The sequence below is a fragment of the Syngnathus typhle genome, linkage group LG10 (assembly GCF_033458585.1).
Source record: "Syngnathus typhle isolate RoL2023-S1 ecotype Sweden linkage group LG10, RoL_Styp_1.0, whole genome shotgun sequence".
NCBI lineage: Eukaryota > Metazoa > Chordata > Actinopteri > Syngnathiformes > Syngnathidae > Syngnathus > Syngnathus typhle.
Window position 1 is genome coordinate 6,195,696 of NC_083747.1, and position 23,342 is coordinate 6,219,037.

The 23,342-nt window shown below is 39.0% G+C and overlaps 3 long non-coding RNA genes across 7 annotated transcripts in view; 1 reads left to right on the top strand and 2 right to left on the bottom strand.

Moving 5' to 3' along the window:
• The window catches only part of LOC133161312 (uncharacterized), a 52,030-nt gene extending 30,220 nt beyond the window's left edge, over positions 1 to 21,810 (top strand). For 2 of the 4 annotated variants that reach the window (XR_009716057.1, XR_009716059.1), the window contains exons 5-7: positions 6,493 to 6,618; positions 9,010 to 9,094; positions 20,848 to 21,810. This is a non-coding gene — a long non-coding RNA (uncharacterized LOC133161312). The remainder of the gene's footprint in view (positions 1 to 6,492; positions 6,619 to 9,009; positions 9,095 to 20,847) is intronic. The other 2 variants (XR_009716056.1, XR_009716058.1) reach the window with 2 other exon arrangements.
• On the bottom strand, positions 7,839 to 8,123 carry LOC133161314 (uncharacterized). The gene is made up of 2 exons (XR_009716061.1): positions 7,967 to 8,123; positions 7,839 to 7,888 (listed from the first exon to the last, which is right to left on the bottom strand). It is a non-coding gene; the product is annotated as an uncharacterized LOC133161314 (long non-coding RNA).
• LOC133161315 (uncharacterized) overlaps positions 14,666 to 23,342 on the bottom strand; it is a 63,609-nt gene continuing 54,932 nt past the window's right edge. For both annotated transcript variants that reach the window (XR_009716062.1, XR_009716063.1), the window contains exon 5: positions 14,666 to 14,816. This is a non-coding gene — a long non-coding RNA (uncharacterized LOC133161315). The remainder of the gene's footprint in view (positions 14,817 to 23,342) is intronic.

The window sequence follows — 23,342 nt, forward strand, 5'->3', positions numbered from 1 at the left end:
AAAGAATGGTTCATGCGTGATGCAATAAAATTATATTCATCTATCTGCTACTAGCTACCTTAGAATTCCCTTTGTTGTCACATTAAAGGGTTGTTGCTTATATTTGCATTTTTATTTTATAATGCCTCCTCTGCAATTGGCGCCATATTTAGTGTAGCAGACTCTCCAGAGAACAGTGTTCTGCTTGTAAAGGGGCGGGTTTGTGTTTTGGATCAGTCTTGGCTACATGGAGTTTGCTGATTAGATTTCTAAATCTCACATAATATTTCAAAGCGCCATTTCATCAGCCACTGATAATGCAAGTTATTATTGATACACCTGGATATACTAAAGGTTAAAATCCCACACCTAAGAAAATCTAAGGTGCAAAGCATCAAATCAAGAATCAAATTAATGACCAGAGTCAAATACAAAATAAGTGACTATATGTTCTCTTTTCCAATTCAGTTTGCCTGAATAGATACCACTCTTCAGATGGCAGCTGAAGACAAAATTGTATATTTCACCACATTGCATCCCCCTTCACCCTCCCTGCACCACGCCCCATCAGCCTCCCCCTGAGCAAGTGGGAGACAATATGTTGTTCCAATATGCTAATTGTTCATTAAGGATTCTGTGAAATTGAGTGTGTGAGATCATCTCATCATTAAAAGTTAGCATTTGCTAGTATGCTAATCACGCCAGATGGAATCATTCTTGTTTGTGTGGGGAAGAAAACTCCCCTCCTGTATTTCATGAGCCTTTTAATTTGTTTTCAGTATTAAAAAAACATGTATAGTTTTGGTGAAATGAATTCCGCAAATGTCAAACAAACCCTTCATATAATTTTAAGATAATTCCATTGGAAAGTTTCCTTTTACTATACCAGTTACTTATATCAAGTATGCAAACAATTTTTCTTGTTATGAGCAATTATCAATAAAGGATGATAAACACTGAAAGAAAAAAAAAGGGTGCCATTCTATGTACATAAGTACATTTTGTTTTATCAATCAATCTGTCATTTTGAGCTATGTGTAATGTTACATCTTACATCCAATATTTTCATTACACTGTACAGAAATTTAAAAACAATATGCAAACATTCAGGCATTTGACTGTTGAAGTATTGTTGACTGAAGCGCAATTGTACAGTGTAAAGGATGGTTGAGTTTTTCATTTTTACTGGAAAACCTATGTTTATGCAATATGAAAATGATCATTTCAAGAAAAAACAGTTTTAAGATGAATCCAGTCACAATTTGTGAGTTTAAGATGCTGAAATGTTAATTGAAAAGCGAAAATTAAACAATCAGCCATGGTGCTTTCATCTATAAAGACACACATGCATGCTCGCTCACACACACTCAACCATTATCTTGTCAACATGAAGTCACTGTTCCATCCAACCAAATGATGTCATTTCCTTAAAAAAACAACCACAGCTTCCTCTCCACAGTCCTTATCGGTTGAGCTTATCCTGTCGAGTGCCCTTGAAGGGCTTATTTTGTTGTTCCCTCATCTCTCATACATATCCAAACACAGTGTTGCCTTTTAATCATTTTCTCCAGCTGCATTGGGCTGCTGTTTACTTTTACATGGTCTTTGTTTCACTTTTAGAAGTTATGCCAAAGAATATGAATAGATACCGCTTCAGTGAAGACCAGACTGTGCAGATGTGAATAATCACTGTATATGATACAATAATAATAATATATAATATATAATCACTCTCCTCCAGCCACCCCGACTGACTCACTCCTCAGTCCAACTAAATGAAAGCAGCTGACATTGCAGCGGCTTGTTGGATCAGTGTTTAGTTTGCACAGCAGTGTGCAGTAAATGCGCAACCACAGCCAACATTGATGTCAAACAGTCTCAAAGAATATCGAATTCCGTCTTTGACCATTTAAAGGCCCTGCTAAGACTCCAGGAGATTTATTGAAGTGGAACTTGTATTTCTTTTAATAAATCCAGTTAAAGGGAAACAATTGAAAACACTTAGAAGAGGTTAAATGTAGCGAAGCACAGCTGTAGCCAGCGTGCAACAACATGGGTTGGGTTGTTTCATTCAGCCAATTTAATCACAGGCTAGATGAGCTTTAAAGCTGCCGGTTTGTGAAAATGAGTGGAACTTTTTCATACCCTCCTCACTATGGTTCTCAGGGAAGGGTGATATGGGCTTTGAGTTTGAAACAGCTACACACCCATGTGTGTTTTTACAATTCTCTACCACATGTGTTATCAGCTGAGCCATGAATGTGGGAAAGCCCCTCAGGCAGAATTACATCATGGCTTGTGTAAAGTTGGATATAGTAGTTGAACACATTAGGGTGGAACCCAGGGAAATCTAGAAAATGAGAGAGACTGCTAAAAATAAGGGAAAACAATCAAAATAAACACATCAATTAACTGATAATGATTATTTACACATTGTGCTTTAAGTCAGAATCCTCACTAGTTAGACAAGTTTGCTGATAGAACATGCCGGGTTTTAACAAGGACAGTAGTAGAGGTGTATGACTACCACAGGTGATGTTTCAATGCAACTTGAAGATCCCATTTCTAAAACGTGTGCGAACAGTGAGGATTCTCCTCTGCAATTGTTTATATGAACATATGTTTTTTTCTGCAAATTCCATCTATGGGATTTTGCATGCAATGCAATATCTCAATCATGCTGACACTCTTAACAGTATTGATGGGCTCCTCCCTAATGTCCCCCGCACCCTCAAGAATGGATTGTAAGATTCAGATCGATTTTCCTCCATGCAAAATCATTTTACACTCTGGCACAGTCAGCTGTTTAGTGTTGAAACAGCTTGAACATCTTAACATCCCTTCCAATAAAAGCAAGGGTTTAGCCTTGTTAGTATTTCATATGTTGTATAACATATTGAGGGCAAGATAAGCAGATCCTGGAGTCAGTCATGCTAGTAAAATCCCAAAATAGTTGCATATGTCAACATTTATCAAAAAGAAAACCACCACGTAGAGTAAAAGTGTTCCAAAATATGCTGAACCTAAGTATGTTTTATTTGTTTTATTGGCTGGTGACCAGTCCAGGGTCAGCTAGGACAGGCGCAAGCACGCCAGTGACCCAAATTTAGATAAGTGGTGTATATAAAATGGATGCATGGGTAGATGGATAGACATACAACTGAATATGAATCGTTCTAACTGATGGCAATGGTGTAAAATACTGTTTGAGTTGCGCATGGAGGAAGATAAAATTGTACCCTTATACTTTGTCAATTACAAAAAATGAGCAAGAAAGCCAGAGGCAACAGCATATTATCAAGAGGAGCCTGACTGGAATACAAACAGGGAATCAAGTGAGATTATAGAGGATTAACAATGGCGATGATGTGGGTTTCATTTTTTGTGGAAGTGCCGGTTTTTGGAATTGACCAACCGTGATAACTTACATTTATTTTATAAAATAGAAACCGAGAACAGTGTCTCATAAGTAAGGAATTAAAAATAAAAACTATTAATTTTAGCATTAATATTCTTTTCTGGTCTGTTAAGATTTTGAATGGGAAACGTTTTGGTGAAAATGTTAAGAGATTGGATTTTAAACCCCAAACATGTTTATTGTTGGTGTATATACGTCCTGCACTCAGCAAGCAGGTTTGTGTTGACACGAAAAATCTGATGAGCTCATCAAAGAAGTGGTTTGAATGTCAAAGACAGTATAGACTTTTCTTTAAAACAGTCACAAGTAGCCATCTTTTCAGAAACTGACAGATGCATTTTTGTGAATTTCTCACGGAAGAGGGCGATGCTGACATCATTCTCATGTTCCAGAACAATGACTAGAATCTCTAATCCTGACATATGTCTTCACAAATGGAATAGATGACAGCAGTGGAAATATGTGGCTCTTTTGCAGAAGCTCAAAGATGTCTGGCTTTCTTGAAATAAACTTTGAGAGGGGATTAAAGTGATTCTGCACGGCAGTGAACCAGATACATGGTTCATGAACTAGGATTGTAAATGTTCAGACCTTCCTTATGCAACCTTGTTCCACATTTTTGTGCAATGTTCCATATGAATTAACACTACAACATAGTCACTTAATCACCATATAAAGTTTGATTTCAGACTGCCCTCAGGCACACAGACAAAATTCCCAGATGTGGCCAGCACAGTTTAAAATTAATGATCAACATTTGAGAGGGGGAAAAAAAAATCATAACATTCAAGATTAAAACCCCAAACGCAACAAACAGCGTTGCGCCTCAGTGAACCTCCCAAATAGTTTTCACTTTCAAGGACAAATTAATGAAACTCGGAAGCCGAGCTAAGCTGCTGCCTTTTCTCAAAGGAATCCTCAAAACGGCATTGAATTAAAAGCAGAGAGCTGCATTTGTTAATGGCTCTGCTCATGCAAAGTGACTAACCCACTAGATGTCTTTTGGAGTTCCACGCATGGATTACCATCCTAAAACTCAGGGCATGGTGGGAAATGATGACCACAGTGCTGGAAAAACATGTTTGTATGCAGTCAGCAGTTTCCAGGAAAAGCTTGTGGCTGCGTGTATGGAAGGTAGATGTGCCTCTATAAAAAGTGTTTCACTCACTCAGTGTTAAGATAAATGTGATAATGCTCCATTTTGTGCATCACTAGGTTTGACTTCATTGATGTGTATGAAGAGATTTTATAGTTTTACAACACATGTCGTTGTTAGGGTACATTAGAGCTCGATTTGAGAGTTCATATAATTGTCATAACAACCCTGCCCTCCCAAAGGCCAGTATTGTGAACTTAAGTTAATACATTTCTTGTTTGTGTGATAATGTGATATGTTTTACATTGTTTGACTTGCACATTGTTCTTCTTTGATGGTGTTTAAGAATTTCTGGCATTTCTTGAGAAGCTGTTTTTTTCTTCGCGTACTTTATTAAATTTCCCATTTACACCTCTCTCAAAGTCTTGACAAATCCGGTCTGCACTTAGGTATCTCATTGAATTTATTTCTATTCCACACTAGTAGTATGCTCCTGAACAAAACAAAACAGAGTGATTTCTGGCATCTTCTTTCACTTGGACTTATTTTTTGGACAGTATTATAGAGGAGCAGTACAGTTGTGTAGCTTGTAAATTCGATTTATAAGACATATAGGAGTGCCCCAGTGAACTGAACCGGATTTTTTTATTATTATACAAATGTCCCCGAAAAACATAAAGGAATCCGGAAGAAAGGGGCTTGAGGTTGTTTTCTTAATACAATACAATAAAGCAGAGGTGGCAAATCAAGGTACAGAAAGTATTAACCCTGCTACAGTTTATATAAACCTATTTGATGATATTGTTAAATTAGTATCGTTTGAGGTTCAATAAACATATGGCATTGTTTGTTACAGCTCTGGGTTTGAATCTTGAAGTATTGTGCTGCCTAGGAATACTGATTTCATCTTGCTCCTTCTCCTCAATGTAATTCCTCAATTTTAAAAAGATGGGAAAGATGCCGCAGACAGCACTCTATACTTAGATGTGGCTCAGGTGGTGAAGTGAGAGGTCTAGTCCTGGAAAATGCTTTTTCTGATTCCAGTTGCAGAACAACATAATTTGGCCATCCTGTCTTGATATGGTTTATTTTTTGTGTGCGTGTGTGTGTGGGGGGGGGGGGGGTGGGGTTGGGGGGTGCGGGGGATATCATGGTCACGACTGCTAATCTTATAATTTTTACCTTGGTTGGCCTTTTAAAAATGTCCATCTTTATTTTGGAAACTCGAATGCCATAAACTTCACGACTCATTATGTTTTATATTTTGGCTGCGTCATCTGAGGCCCTCACATGGTCATGCTGTGGTTACCGAACTGGGACCTCTGAATATCCCGATCCGCAAATGAGGGCCTGTGGGCATCACCAATCTGGATTACGGTCATAAAATAAATGACTCTGTCATGGAGACAAAGAGCCCTTTTGTGGGAAACAACACGCTGTGATGCTTGAGTCAGTGCTCTGAGGGATAATGATGTCACTGTGTCAGATTGTTCAATTGTCTTACCTAACACTGCCTATGGGCATAATGCACCTCTGGTCTCTGAGTAGTGCGATGAGTAGCGGAAACACTGTAGCACTAGGAGCTGAATCATTTCAGTGACACAACCATATGACTCGCACGTTACAGCCCATTAAACAGTTTCACCGTGTCAGATTCTGAAGGATGATCGTAAGGTTTGGAGTTATTCAATTAGTCAGTAATCATTTTTATTTAATCAGTGGAGAAACTAATAATTTACAGGACAAGATATGGCTATACATAGACTCTCTTGTTATACAGTGCATTGTCTTTTCTATTAAATGACAGCTTTTGTTTTTTTTTGCAATTTTTAAAAATGCCAGCCAACAGTCATCAATGAGCAACTCCAAAAATGATTGATATTGTTCTACTTAAGCTCTAAGAAGCACATATTTAATATACACAGGCCTCATTAGCTGTTCATTAAGTCATATCATCCTTTTATTCTTTCATTAAGTCTCTTTTTGTCTCTCCTCTTAGGGACTGTAGGAGTGATGAGGTCCGGGGGATCACAACCTTAATTTTCTCCAAGACAGACGCTTAATTAACACTGAAGGTATCCTGGCTGGCTCCAGACCGACAACTGGAATGTTCAAGGGAATTAAGGTAAATTGATAGTCTTCTAGCAATGTCCTTAAATAGGGCATAATTGTAGTTGTGATTGTTGTGACGGCATCCCTATTTGAACACAGCCATTTTGTCTGCAACAGTTATATTTTCCATTCAGAGTTTAAATTGGTAGAAATGAGTAGTTTGAATCAGCAATAAATGAAATTGTATTTAATGTGAATAAGCTGTGTCACCTTGCAGACACAGTTGAAAAATATTGTATTTAACTAACTTTTTAGAATAAAACCCCATATACATATACAAACATAGTATACGCACACACATACATACATACGTTTCTGAGTTGTAATGACTAGATGCTATTTTAAAAAAGTAAAATAAAGAAAAAATTACCCAACACTATACATACTATACAGAATATTGTTTTAGTAAAATCTGTCTGTTTTGAGCGGGCAGCCCTCACTCAAGCAAATGAGTCACTGCTAATTCTGCTGCTTTTACGATGGAGCCAGTGCTTGAAATGGATTTCAATACCATGATGACGAGGGCCGCAGTCCGGGGTTGACTAATTGCTGAGCAATTCCTGAGCAGTCACTCTGAAGTGAATGCCCCCTTACAAAAAAACAGCATCCATTGTTTTGCAGCATCGGCGTACATGACACATGCAGCTGACACATCGTCAAACTCCAAATTCTTACTGCAAAAGTTCATAGAATTAAGAATGTCACACAGATACATTTTTCCAAAAGACCTTGTGTGTCCATTTTAACTTTAGGGTCGTCAAAGGGCATACACCCCCCTCCCAAAAAAAAAAGAGGGTAGGGGTAAGCACCTAGTGTAGGCTATCTATTTATCTAAAAACTTTAATCATCAGGTTTCTGTACAACAATAATTTTTCAAAAACAATGTATCTGGTTTAGGTTCACCCGAAGCATTTTAAAGGACACCGCCATGTCTATGTGCGAGTGCTAGTGTTTTAGTAAATACAACAAAGGACTCCACCTTATCCCATTAGGTGAGGGAACTTCAGGAGATAGCCAAACCCACACAAAACACACAACCGTGCATTCAAAGCTGTTGATGCTGATTGAGGTGCAAAAACAACATCAAGCCCGTGAAGGAAGACACGTGTAGCACACAACAACAGCACATAAATAAGTCAAGTGGTTAGAAAGCAGAAGTGCTAACGGTTTGTACCTTTTTGTAAGGAGAAGTGAAACTTTTTCAGTTTGCTCCATTTACGACAACCATCTGCATTGTGATCCACTCCACATTTTAATACGAGTTCTTTCACGGTTTAGCACCACTGTTTAATTAGATTTGACAACAAATGGTTATCATCTGGAAGTAGAAATGTGACAAGATGCTTCAGAAAAATGCTGACCCCACAAACGAATGCTCCGCTGATCTTTCTGCAGCGCAAGCAACTCCTGTGCACATTGTTAATTGGCTGTAATTGTAGCAGTTGTCCACTCAATGAAGGCAATCAAACAGGAGCGATTACATACAACTAGTCACAAGACCCAAGGGCAAAACGTGAGTTTAGGTCACATGCATTTGCAAATACAGGCACACCAACTGAAAGGCGGCACACATGCACCCACCCACCCACACGTTTCCGGTATGTTTCATGCAAGACAGCCCTAATGTCTCTCTCTTGTGCTTGGAGAGGAAGTGTGGTCTAATGACTTTGCTGGTGTGTCACATACATTGCATGTGGGAGACATAAAGCCACACTGCACGTGTGCCAATATGACTTTGTAAAGGTGCTTTTCACATGATGCCTAAACACTGTTGAGAAACTTCAAATGAGCCTTAGTCTGTATTTTTGTCTCTAAAATGTCAGATGCAGATATACACAGTTTGTTACTCTGCATGAGTTGCGGGAAGGCAATGCCCCACCATATCCACAGCTGGGCACTATTTTGCGCTTCTTCTGATACCGTTTAGAATTGATACAGAGTAGAGTTTCAGCTGTGAAAATTCCTTGCAACGTTCTTGAAAATGTATTGGAAATGAATGGAACACCGGTAATCTATTTTGCCATCCGAGTTAAAGAACAAGGACCTCTGCAAAAAACAGTAACACATTAGGCAGTTGGGCATGTGCATTCAACGATTTAGAGAAGCTTAAATAAAGTTTATGGACCATTTTAAATACAAATCGAAAAGCTAAACATCCCTAACTTTGTGTGAGCTTGAGTTATTTGAACAAGTTGCAGCGGGGCATAAATTGCACAGTTTATCTAAGGCCACGAAGAAGTAGTTTGCTCAAAACGAGGTTGGTGCATAGCAATGAGAAAGTATCTACTGAAACATAATTTTAGGAGAAATGAAAAAAATGATCAATTTATTTTTTATTTGCTCTACAGCCTTCCTTGAACCTTTCTGCCAAACTCATCACTTCCATGTTTACCTTTGCTCGCAGGTGCCAACCCCATCATATACTTCACAATATGCCCTTCAAATCCCCATTCTCTCATGGCTCTGAACTTTATGCATTCACTTCTCAGGTACGTTAACTCTTTTGTATGTAACTGAAACAAGTAAAGACGTTCTTAGAATAAGCATCAAAAATCCGATGCATAAAGCTATGATTAAAATTTGCTGTCAACCAGTGTTATTTAACATGACATCAATTTCAATAAAAGAGCGTGCAGGTCACACGTTTGCTTAACCACAAGTGGCTAGGCAGAATTTTTGGAGCATAATCATTTGCACCCCAAAGCCCAATTAAAAACTCACAAGTGAATCATCGCTCTGTATTCATTATTAAAAATGTATGAGAAGAGTAAAGAAAACACCAGCTGGTGGAAGTCAGCCTCCCGCTACCCTTAATGCACCGTCTTCACAGTAATCTACCACAGGTTTGCAGTCAGAAACAAGTTCTCTGCCAAAATATATGTTCAATGTATCTTCTTATGGAATAAATTATCAACCAAATAGGAGCAAAGCTAATATTACGTCTAATGATTAAATTAATCATGATGAAAGTAGCAGAGTTCATTATTGTAGAAAAAAAACTGTTAAACTTTCACTGAAAAGTTCAAAAAGCAATTCAAAGGGAGGATTGCTTTTCCCTCAGTCAGGACTGTCTCATTCAGTTTTTGGCACGAACAACTGCTGCTTTAGCTCAACATCAGCAGCAAGACTACTGATGTCAAACAGTTCAGTCGAGGTCAAACCGACTGAGAGTGCAGAGTCAGGAAGATAGAGCTGACTACTAACTAGATAAGTCAGAAGAGGCTCTTATTTGCTCCTTTCTTGTTGCTCCTATTTAACGATAGAGGCCAAACTGAAACTTTGAAAAATTAAATGTCAGAACGAATAATGTTAAAATAGTAATACATGAAAGGCTGTCTTTTTGCATCCTTTTTTTTTCTTGGTCTCCCTCAAATCTTTAACCCATTTCCAATGTGCACACAATTATTTATTTATGACGGAAAAAAACTCCACTGATCTCTAGGGATTTTTGTAAGAATCAGATATTCTTTAATTATTTTCATTATGACTTTTTATCAGTTTTTTTTTTTTTTTATCTGTGCTTCGGTGCCAACTAAGTTTGATTAGTGGGTAAACAAGTTTAATGCAGAGAGAGAGAGAGAGAGAGAGAGAGAGAGAGAGAGAGAGAGAGAGAGAGAGAGAGAGAGAGAGAGAGAGAGAGAGAGAGAGAGAGAGAGAATTAGTGCAAAGCAAAACAGGGTCAGAAAGTGATTGCAGCAGCCAGAGAGCCTGAACTGCAAACACTTAGTCAGGAAGCTGATATTTTCCCAGACCTCCTTTTTGGGGGAAGTCTGATCTGACAAACGGAGCTTCCTCCAAGGGGTCTAATAATACAACAGGCCCATTGTGTGCAGTTTCCCCCCTCATCTGATTTAGCAAAAGAGACGCCGTTTGCATGCAATCTTTCTACTACCATTGAGGTTGGGTGGAGTTTCTCTTGCCATCAGATTGGATTGTCACACCACTTAGTAATAATGCACTATTATAGTCTGGCTCAGATGAACATGAATAGGCAGATAACAGTGCTCCCGTCAAACTGGTAGATCTGTGTGTGCTGCACTTTTTGAGTTCTATAATTTGAGCCAAAGCAACTGTACATTTCCAGATGTAAAATATATTATTGAAAAAAACTTGTGGGAAGTATAACATCATACCAAATTTTGATAAAATTTATGATAGTTTTTTAGCACTTTACCACAGTCCCTATTGCTTCTTTCTTTTTTTTATACTAATGACAACTATATCTGCAGTCACACCCACAATTTAGGGGAGTGACTCAAATGTTTTCATGACTTTCCTAATATAGTTTCCATGTTCGTGAATCACATTTCTTGTATATTACCGTAATGACATGTTTGCTGTTTTTGCTCACATTAAATACACACACGCATATATGTTTAAGACAAGAGTTATTCACAGCACTATGTTATTAGGCTGCTGAAATGTCAGGAAAGTGGCCATCAAAATCCCTTGAAAGAAAATCACAATGTCTATTCCTTGACCCTAAGTGCACGGATTCACCATCATTGCAGTATACTTTATATACTGTATTTGTGTGGCTTGGCACTGGGTAGCTGCTCATGCAGTTGGGTCTTGCTCATTTAAAACATGAATAATTTTTTAATATTTTTTTGTATCTGTGAAAATGTGTGCGAGTCACCAAATTGTTCTGCTTTCTCTGCTGGGTCTGTTTGATTTCACGTGAATCAATACATGGTAGTACCCACTGATTTGGATTCCACCCCCAAAAAATCTCAGGTACCTATCTCTAACTACAGAATAATATCATTTATTTAATTAAATGTTGACAAACACAAACCTTCTGTTGTTATTCATCTTTCTGTCACAGAGATTGGGAAATAATCATGTAAAAACTATCTATATCCAAGGAATGTGTCGTTGTGAGTGGTTTAAAAAGTTTATTACCAAGACAGCATAACATTAAAGAGAGAGCTCAAGAAGTATCCAAATGTAGTCAGCCCATGTGGGCAGTTTTTCTGTCACTTTCTACACAGACAGGGTAGAGGGAGATGCCTCACTATGCTGAGTTTGCCTTTTATAATGCAGAACTAGTGTGGGAATTCCCAGAGCACTTTGGAATCGAGGCATAGCATTTAAGTATGAGCAGAGCAGTCTGTGTGCGTCATAGTTGCTTCTCCTGAGTGTTGGAAAACAGAAGTGAATCTGTGAATGACGCAGTACCATTGCATTTGTTGGATGGGGGAGAATTCAATCCTGACTACATCCATTTATTCTTTGTATTGCTTATCCTCATTAGGATGTGATGGAGTCCATCCCAATTGGGTTTTGGTGCGGGGAAGGGTACATCCTGAAGCCGTCACCCGCCAGCCAATCACAGGGCACAAATAGTCAAACAACAGTTCACACTAATCTTCATTTACCCTCCCTTGCATGTTTTTGGAATGTTTGAGGAGGAAACAGGAATACCTAGAGAATCTTTTTTGTTGCCACCCCTCAACAAAATGTCCTCAAAATTTTACAAGTAGGTTTTATGCAATACTAATAATTAACTAACTGATTGACTGACTCACAAACTCAAATCAAATAATCACTTTCTCAACAGTTGAGTGCTTGGCCAAGGTAATGGGCCCATGTGACCTTGTCTTCATGTTTGGTTGACCATGCATCATTTTATCATTAGGTCTGTGCACGTGTGTGTGTGAGCGCATGCACGTGTGTGTGTGTGTCCATGGACGAAATGTCCACTTCTTTTGTGTTGACAATGCATTCCACTTTTCTCGAGCCCACCTGGCCACTCTGCCTTCCTTGCCCACCCATGTTGTTCTGTATGGCTTGTTGATGGCTGAATAATCATACACTGAACCACTGAAAAAATGGTGGGTTGAATCTACTCAATTTTATATTGTCAAGTGGTTGCACAAAATAAAACCTTTTGGATCCAGAGACTTTTTTTTTTATCCAGGTAATTTTATTTCGTGCAACCACTTGATGAGATCAAATTGAGTTAAGCCATACCCATGTTAATAGTATGTAAGCTTATAACTATAAATGTACCGTAATTTTTGGACTACAAGTCGCACCGGAGTATAAGTTGCACCAGCCATAAAATGCCCAAAAAAGTGAAAAAAAACATATATTTGTATATAAGTCGCTCCTGAGTATAAGTCGCCCCCCCCCACCCAAACTATGAAAAAAAACGCGACTTATAGTCCGAAAATTACGGTACATGACCAAAAAGTAAATGACACAGATGTCAGGATCAATCCGAGAAGAGAGTAAAAGAGCTCAACGCATGCTGCATACGCCAAAATGGGCACTAAAAGAAATCACTTGAATTTAATGTACATCAGATAAAATATAATCAATCTATAAACCTATCCATCTTTTTTACATGAAAAGCCAACTGTGAAAGTGTATATGTATATTAGTGTATAGAAATTACTTGTTTGGCAGCAGGTGATAGCAATGATACTTTCCGTGCATTATACTCTTCTGGCATGCTATAAAATTAAATTGTGTCCTCTTTAAACTTTCCTCCGGTCTCAATTTAAAGGGCAGACAGCAGTAAAACTAGGCAGCTGTCTGCTCACTCCTTTGCTCAGTAAACCTATGGCCAGCTGCTTGCCCTCCACTCTTGACCTTGTTTTGATGAACACTACAGCATGTGTGTGGGTGTACATGTGCTGTGTGAGTGCATAGGTGTCAGTAGGCTTTCAGCTGACCTTAGACCTTTGTGACTGACAGGCTAAATATAGCCACTTTGCCGCTCCCGCTTGGGCCTCTCTTGCTTTCCCCCCCTTCAGTTTCCTGGCTGCTTGCCCATCAATAGGACAAGCTCTCAGGCTGGCCATGTGTGTTTGCATGGCGGGTGGGTTTGTGGACGTCACACAGACAGAGAGGAAGGAGAACATGTTCAAGTGTGTGTTTGTGTATTGCTTAGGGGGGTCACAGAGGAAGATACTGTCCAGACACCTAAAAGATAACAACTTCAATGGTCATGGAGCTTTGTGTTTGTGTGACTGACACTGGAAACACTATCTTCTAATTATTTAGTCAGGCTTTAACCTTTAACCCCTCTTATTTGACCTCCGACATCCTGTTCAACTAGGGAGAGGTGGATAAATTCATACATATGTGCACCCATACACCACCACACTTGAGAGCACATTACAATGACTTACATCCATATCCTGGATCCTGACTCAAACCACGTGATGATTTGACCTGACCCCTGTCTCAACAAGTTTGCCAACAATATTTCTATTTAAGCACATTTATGCTCCCATGTGTGGGAAATTGTTTCATGCTCTACCAGACATTTTTAACCCATTTTTAAGTTTCAACAAGCTATAAAATGTCATGGGAAGAATAAGTAGTACACACTGCTCTGAATTTTGTGTGATTCACATCACCCCAACAAACTAGAAACGTTCACATTGCGGCAATTCCACACTGCTTTAGGTTTTCTAAATACAACAGTGACATGCAGTTACATTTTAGCGTTTACCTGTAGGGTAAACATTGCTGCTGGAGCTTGACTAGGTTGACTTAGTGCTCGGTTGACATATTTGTTTGGGCATTGTGTGCGTGCGTCCATGTGTGATTGTGTGAGAGAGTGCAGATGTCAGCAAAAATCTGTGTGTATGCCAAACAGCCCCCATCCTTGAATCCAGGGTCAACTTAGATGTTCCTTTTTTCCAAGTCTTTCTACACAGACTGACAGTAGTTATTTTTAACCGAGTCATCTCTCAGGCACTCAGCTTTCACACTGATGTTTATCACGCATAACGTCCCTTTGCTGCATGCAAGTACATAAACCCTTAATATGATCTGGCAAGTGAGTAAAGCTATGTTGAAGACAATGTGATCTGTTGGTCAAACTGCAGTCACTGTATCAAGCCCATTTATTTTATTTTTTTAAAGGATTTCACTTATTTTTAATAATATACATGCTTGTAAATATTTTTTTATACCGGGTCTACACAAGCAGTCCTCAAGCTCTTTTGCACCACAGCCTGGTTTCGCATTAAAACAATATTTTCGCACACCGGCATGGAAACAAATAAAAACAAATGACTTAAAATACAACTCACCATTGCGCTGAAAGTATGCTTTCTGGTCATACTCTTCCTTGGTTTTTAAATCCAGGAACAACTCTACATGTCGAAGCAGTTTTGAAGGTTTCCAAAGTGTCATTTGCCAGCGTGTCGCCACATATGACGTGGAGTGGGCTTGGTGCATGAAAATCACCTGTAGCGATAAAACAGTATTTTACTGCTGATATTATCTTTCGATTACCGCTTTCTTTTTCTTAGAAGAATTTGCTGTCTCATCATTTGGGGGCCCTTTCCTTTCTCTGAAAATCTCTCTCCAGGTAGTGTGTTTCCTTTTATTATATATCGTATAGACCCGAGCAGTTTTAGGGAGAGTGGCATGCTGCAGCTTTGCAAAATAAAACATCTTTCAGACTTTGATGACCATTAAAATATTGTTCAGTGTCTGTGTGACAATGCACCAGATGTCCCAGTGATGGATGCTTGGGAACCTCCTGCTTGTTTACAACCATTCTCTAATTTAATGATAACAGTTTAAAATGAGCCTATTTAGTTCCATAACTCTTTATTATGTCAAAAAAGCTATTCCATGTCACCTTTACAGCTGGATACTTGTCCAGTATCACTTCACACCACAAGTAACCATGACTTTTTGCCTATGGAAAGATGAACTTTGACCTTTGTAGCAATGGCCCTTGACCCTAACAGGTCCTAATGGTGCTAAGGGGACTGCTGGTGACTGGAGACAGAAGGAAACGCACATACATGTGAAGGCAGACACACATGTGCTGGCTCACTAGTAGTAGCGTGGCAAACGTTTCTCTGCAGACCAGCTGAGTGATGGGAGAAGCAGAGGGACACGCAGCAGAGCTCAGCTTACAACAGGAAACTGCTGAGACATGCAGCTCATGTCTCTTCTCAAATTTATGGACCAGGCAGACACACAAGCTAACACACTCGGTGTGTGTTATTGATTTAATTATTTTTGAGGCCTATTGGACAAGGGTTTAGCATTTTTATGTTGAACAAAGTAGCAGTAACACATCATAAGTCTTTTTTAATTTTTTTATGAGCTTGAATCATTCAGTTACGTCATTGCTATCATCTGATTGAAAGTGGGAATGATCAAAACAGACCAATACCCACACAACTATTACAACTCTGCACTACATGTTGTACATCACAGAAAAAATGTGGAGAATGCACAACTGTTGTGAATATGGTAACAGAGCCATGATAAAATTGATTCGAATCAGTTTTGGGGGTTTGTTCTACTTCCAAAATATCATGTCTGAATAATGAGCATATAAACAGCATACCTACTGTAATTAAGTTTTTGTGAAGGTTAAACTGGACACAAACTAATTTGTTTTGGATAGTGGGAGCATGCGTACCTCTCCTAAAAATAATGAGCCTCATAGTTTACCCTTTACTAAATCTCCCCAGTAGGCCACAGATGGCCTTTCAATTACCGAGCTAATACATACAGAAATGCAATGCCTGGCATTATCAATGAAGGTGAGAGCATTCTTAGCTGCTTATTAGCAAGCAGACCAATTTTACATGCGTACACACGGACTCTGAATGATATGCAGGGGAACACATAAGCACATTTGCATGCACAAACATGGACGTTATTTTGCTTATGCGCCAAGTAAGCAATCTTTGTGGAGGTCACCACTTCACACCGCTGCACTGCAAAATCATCATTTTTCCTTTTCACAATGCTAAGTGAGCAACACATGGTTTTGTCACTTACATATGCGCTTGAAAAGCTTATGTCCATCACCTAAAAAGCATGCACTCCTTAAAATGTCAAAATCATTCCATTAAATATGCACGCTTAAATTTCTTTGCATGTGTCCAAAATTGTTTGACAACAGTAGAGCACTTTAATTATTTCTTACAATTTTCCGTAGGCCCTGTAGGCTTATAGTCATTTAACATTCTCATACACAGATCCTCAAGTGACACGATTTGACCAGAATTTAATCCTAAATATATAGAGTATATAATACAATTAAACTATTTTACACATTAATAGCCAAACTATGAAAGAAAGTGTGACTTATAGACTGAAAAAACTTAGAGCAAAAGTGGATTTGTAACTGTATAAGTACCCTTTACTCATTCTCATTTTGCAAATAACATTTATATATGCATGTAAAATATTTATAAACTATGAGCTAAAACAAATCATGGGAGATATCTCAACAGCATTTGTTTGACAGCGAATGTTTCTTTTTAATGGTCTTTGGTGAAATATTTGTCTAATTTTGTCTAGTTTGATACAGCTTCCTACTTTGACATGATCTGAGGAGAAAGTTGTGAAAGGCTGTATGTGTGTGTTCCACTGTTTCTGAATATATAATTCTTTATTGATATGCTAAAAAGACATTTGGGATTGGGATTTTAAAGGAAGTTATCCACAAGGGAGTTGTGGGCTAGTAGAGGGTAGCTGCATAATCAGCTCCGCCATCAGTTAACTGATGTTCTGCATAATAGCGATGGGATTTCTGGGTCAGTGTGTGCGTTGTCATATGTGTGTGTGTGTGTGAGCGTGTGTGTGTGGCAAGCATAGCAATGTGAGCTTGTGCTTGTATCTGGATGGTTTTGTGCATGTCTGGATGTGTATGCATGTCTGCAGTTTGTGTCTTTTTGTGAGCGTGAGTGTGCTTGTCCACACATGTGCACATGTGTATGTCAGGGGCATTGACCTCTTTCCCCACAGGAAAAGACAGCCACCATCTCATTACAGAAGAGAGATTGAGAGCGAGATGGATAGACAGGAAATAGAGGGAAAAAATTAAGATCGTGAAAATAAAAAGACAGGGTGCCCAGAGGCAGGCACTGAATGTATTTCAATGTCGAAGGTCACCCATCCATTACCAGAATGAGCAGGAAGGACTCTGGCAAAAGACGTCTTGAAGTTTTCCAAACGCACACACACATGCACACCTCAAAAAGGGTTTCAGTCAGAAACCAGACTTGACTGTTTTTAATTGACTAAGAGGCACTCTATGGGAGTTCAATGTTGAGGAAGACTGGAGTTGCGGGTTAGCCATGTTTAAGTGCAACAGTATGCCTGTGTGGTTCAATGTAGAAAATGTCAGTGTGAATCCTTGTGACAATGACTTTCTGCTTTAGTCTTGATCTGACTTGGTTCTTCAGTTCAACTAACTTAGATTAAACCATTTTTTAAATTTGTTTTTTTTCTTCTCTCAGTGATTTTGGAGAGGAAAGGGGTAGGTGTAAAAACTTAAACTCAAATGACATGTTTTAGTTTTAACTCATATCACACTCGCACAATGTACTGATCATTAAACAAAGGAAAAAGGTTTTAGGGTGAGAGAGGTACAGGGGTGTAGTCATGGAGGGGTCCTGCAAAAACAATAATGAAGAATTGCACCAAAGACCAAAGTGGCCACAAGAAAGGTTTTGAACCTCAACTACTTCTACCATCTCATGATCACACAGCGATGTGGTTTATCTTCATTCAATTATCCAAATTCCTGTTGGAGGACATAAACCAACACATGACAAAAAGATCTACAGTAATTTGCTTTCATTTTTGAAGGTGTGTTGACAGTTTTATAGTTTCAAGATGTCAGTGATGATAAGCCACTGAGGAAAACTATAATCACAGCTGAGCTGAAAGTTAACTTATTGCATGTAGTTGCCTAAGTTGAGTATTTCTGTTATTTTGTTTTACAATTTTACTATTAACACAAATAGCAAGTAATCATGCTGTTATATTCATTGTACTTTAACAGTCGCCAAGACCAAATTGCGTTCAACTTTCATCCACTGTATTGTATGTAGGGAGGTAGAGACAACAAAAAAAAAATTCTCTATAATATGTTCTATGCAGCTCCACACGTATAAACCCTGATAATCTAATTAATATTGTGTTTGTGGATATTAATTAAAGATCAAAATACACCAGTTTCCATCTGGCAAAGATCCAGCAACAACCAATCACTGCTCAGCTTCAGAAAACAGTTAAGGTTAGTATTTGAGGGTTGAGGTAGAAATGAACAGTTACGGGTATAGGTGTGAGTGTGATTGATAAAGAGGGAAGCAAATTCAGGCATGCAGGGGGAGAGTAATAGATCACTGGAGCGAGAAAGTGAGACAGACTGAGAAGCAGAAGCTGTAAAAGGGGGCAAGAGAGTTGAAGAAACCACAACAGAAGCCCACAGCTTATTAAGTCCTCATTTCTTTATTGCGGCAGGGGTGGTGGTTTTTGGGCCTCCACTTCCCACAGCACAGCCCCTTCCTTATGATCTCAGATACACACTTTGACACAGTGGTGATGTTTGTGTATGCACTGTGAGCTAAAGACTTTATGAATGTGAACACTTCAGTAAGCTCCCATTATGAGGTTGAAAGGTTCCAACTGGCCTTAGGTCCTGCTGAGGGCAATGGTTGGGGGTCAAGCACTTTGTCATGAAGGGGCTCAGGAATGCATTATGTGCATGGCGCCAGCCTCCTTTCTGTTGGTCACCCACTCACAATTCTGGACAAGGCTTGAATCTAACCCTGATTGCTTTGGCGTTGTGACGTCTTTCTGTTCATACCAATAAAAAAAATCTTGCGTTTGCTGCCCACTTGAATATCACATTGCAGTGTGTCTTGGCCCCGTCAGAGCGGCCCCATTTGTTGTAGATGAGTTTCGGATAGTTGCCAAGCCACCATATGGATCAATCATGGACCATCCCAGCGGGTTGAGTGTGACACAGTGGCTTTCTTATGAATGTTTCATTCTGGTTTACATAAGAGTGGCTCAGCTCTTTTGCAGCATATGCTGAATGTATGAGGAGACATATTTCTTTCTCAAATTGCTTCTTACTTTAAATTGGGACTTGATTTTTGTATTATTTTCACAAAACCACACCAATACCTTTTCTCTCATAGGGTTTGGAGCATTCATCTAATTAGTCATAACATTTCTAGTTGTCTGATTTCTCCTAAAGTTCTTGCCTTAAGTCAGTGCTTCTCAATTATTTTCTGTTACGCCCCCCCCTAGCAAGAAGAAAACTATTCGCGCCCCCCCTCCCCACCGTGACTATCCTAACTTGTCTTGTAAGTCGTAAAATGTTGCACTGTCGCAAACGTGACAGAAGTAACAATGAGAGCGCCACTGCTCCCTGCTGTAGTAAACGCGCAATTACACTTTATTCTAGTACTGCCAAAAAAAAAAGCCTGTTCCCCAGGGTCACACGCGCCCCCCCAGGAATAGCACCGCGCCCCCCAAGGGGGGCGCGCCCCACTATTTGAGAAGCACTGCCTTAAGTCAAGGGAATTATGAAATGATAGTGAAACTCGCAACGGTTTTCTTCCCGTATTGCTATCTACTGATATTTAACATTGACATACATAAAACTATAGATCAAAATTCAACACTGATAGGTTTCATTTTGACCTATCTTCCATTTACTTTAAAACCAATAAGCCCCTAACCAAGTTACAGCAGTTTGTACATTTTGAATAGTGTCAAATCCAAGACTCTAGGTTAGGCAAACCTTAACTCTATTTAAAAGCCTGTTAAAGTAAAAATAATAAATGGGTACTATAGTCCATGAATGCACCGAGTGAACGTGTCACATATGGCTCATGGCTGCATCAGGAGCGATTTGGTGACTGGATCTTAGACCGAATTATTTTTATGACCTAATTCTAGACATTCATGACAATTAAAATAAATCACTGCTGTTCCCATCACTTATCTGGTTTTGGACACTATTGATTGCTTGAGAAAAGCTGAGCTGTAGAATTCATTTGTGAGCCAAAAAGAACACCAGATAAAGTCATGTTTCTGTCAAGTCAATTCAATTCATCTCAAATAGGATAATTGTACGTTCGCCCCCAATTCAGAATTTGTCAAGACAAGTTCTCTAGTCTCATCCTTGTATTTAGTCTTTTTAAACACGCATTGGATAACAATTTTAATGCAGCAGGAGGCAGCTAGTTGCAGGTGTGCCGATGATATTTCTTCAGTCACTTTTGCCTCAAGGCATCAGGAGACCGTGTGTGTGTGTGTGTGTGTGTGTGTGTGCGTGTGCGTGTGCGTGTGCGTGTGCGTGTGCGTGTGCGTGTGTGTGCGCGCGCGTTGTCTGCAAACTAAACGCTGATAATAACCCAATTGCAATAGAGCCTCTTCTTGTTTTCCCTTACAAAACATGGAAAAATTATTCTTTTAGTAACTGACATTATCCTCTCCACAGAACAGCACCGCTGCTTTGGAAGATATCTGACAACTGTTACAGATCATTCCACTCATTCCCAAATGGAGACTGCAGGGACACACTATAGCATTTGGGACAGGTTCCTCATACTAATGGCTGTTACAGTGTCCAACACCAGCATTGTGGCAATGAATGTGATTTTCTTATACTGTACAATTTTAGAATATGAAACTCAAAAAGTACCACATTTTCCAGACTATAAACCACAACTTCTTTCCACACACTTTGAGCCTCATTGCTTAAACAGTGATGGAGAGAATTTACATATTTTTACGGGCTATTGAGCTTCATGCCTCTAACCTCTCAACCTCTCTTGGTTGTAGGGGTTTGTAAAAATGAGTGGGGTGCCCTGTTTTGCATAAGGGTTGATCTCACATTAGGGAGCGGCAACAGCATACAGTGTGACCATACCTTCTCGTGTCACTTAAAAAATCGGTCGACTATCCCCGATGTTTAAAAACTGTGTCTGACGGGAGAGCCTTGTGAAATGGCCCTGTCCTGAGACTTTGGAAAATAATTACCGGCGTCTGGGGAACACACTTTAATACCAATTACGGTATATGGCATGCATGTTTTAACCACTTGCGGCCCGTTATGATACTCAGTGAGTCAAATGCGCCCTATACAGTTTATGTTCAAATTATTTTTCTTTTTTAAATTTCCTGGGTGCGGCTTATATTAGGTTGTGTGGAATAGACCAGGAATTGCGCTAATCAAAAAATTAAATATATTGCCACAAAACTGGTGACAGCAATGTAGTTACATTTGTTGTGTACTCACTTTAATTATTGCAAAGTTTTTACTGAGGTGTATTTCTTCCCATAATTTATTTATTCTTATATTCTACTTATTCTTATTTCTTCCACTTCCCTGCTTTGTTCTGTTATGCAGGCTCAAGTGATTTTACCTGATTTGATATGAATAAAGTCTTTAAACTATTGTATCCTGTCTCGTCTTTAAAAGCGTCTCGGAACGTGGTGTCCGGAAGTTCCCTGCCAGGGGGGATTTTTAACCATATAGGTTTTTAAGTATGCAGAAGGTATGATGTACTTATTTTCTGCAAAGCTCCATTTGAAGAGGATATGATTTGTGACTGCACTGGACAGTTTAAAAAGCCCAGGTGGCTCTTTTACGGTCGGTTCTCTGATTTATGATGGAGAGACTGTAGGCAAGCCTGCTTGGGTCACGTGACTAGACTAGTCTTGACATCAAGAAATATATTAATTTAATTTTATATTATATCCTTAAAAGGTTTACTTTAAATGTGATGATGTTGGAATTTTGTTCTTAAAACATACGACACCCTACAATTCAGGATGTATCTTTTCTTTTTAGCCTGAAAATGATAGCCTTCAGTTAATCTGTCAAACTCATTTAGAGATCTCAGGGCAAGTTATAACTGACTTAAGAGAGAATGCACAGTAATGGAGTGATACTGTACTTCAAAGTAATAAAATGATGTCAGACGCCACACATCTACAACAACAACAACAACAAAGAGTATTGCAATACTAATTACCGCAATTTGTGGACTATAAAACGGACCTGAACATAAACCGCATCAGCTAAAATTAGGCAAAACTATTGTGTTGTTCATATAATTTTCATAGTACCGTAATTTTCGGACTATAAGTCACTCCGGAGTATAAGTCGCACCAGCCATAAAATGCCCCAAAATGTGAAAAAAAAACATATATAAGACGCTCCGGAGTTTAAGTCGCATTTTGGGGGACAATTTATTCGACAAAATCCAACACCAAGAACAGACATGAACGAGCAACAACAGGCTTCTTTTCCAAGGAAAAAATAGGTCACTTGGTCTCTGACTTGGTCTCATCTGGTTCACAAAGAATCATGACTTAACTTTTACAATACGAACAATACTCAATCGATAACACTCCCTCAATTTACTCATGGGTAGTCATTTTGGATCTTCCTGAATTTTTCTCAACTTTTTCTGAAAGTTTGTGTATGTATTTCCCAAGTGGTTGTATACAACATATGATTTTGGTTACAGGGCAGTCTGTAGTCATTTGAGTTATACTTACAGTATATGCTGACTATGCATCTGTCTTTATGTAGACGTTACACTGATCCCTAAAACATTTTCTATGTCTGCCCGGCAGTGTAGAGCAGTGTGTGTTCTCAGTATGTAGGTCACCAATATATTCCCAATGAGTTCCAGTCCTCGGGAGGACTCTGCAGATATGAGGAATTTAATTTAGGCACTATAATCAGTGTATATGTGTATGAGAAGGACGGTCCTAGACTATTATTAGATAAAAGTCTCAAAGGCACGTTTTGCAGGTTCACTTCCTATGGATATACACTTTAGCTTGTGCAGTGTCATGAGCCTGTTTGTTAGTGTCTGGAAGTAAAAGATTACTTATTTCCAACATAATGCATTTTATGACATGCCTGTGTGTGTGCGCGTGCGTGTGTGTACACATTCATGTTGGGCGTCATCTGACAGG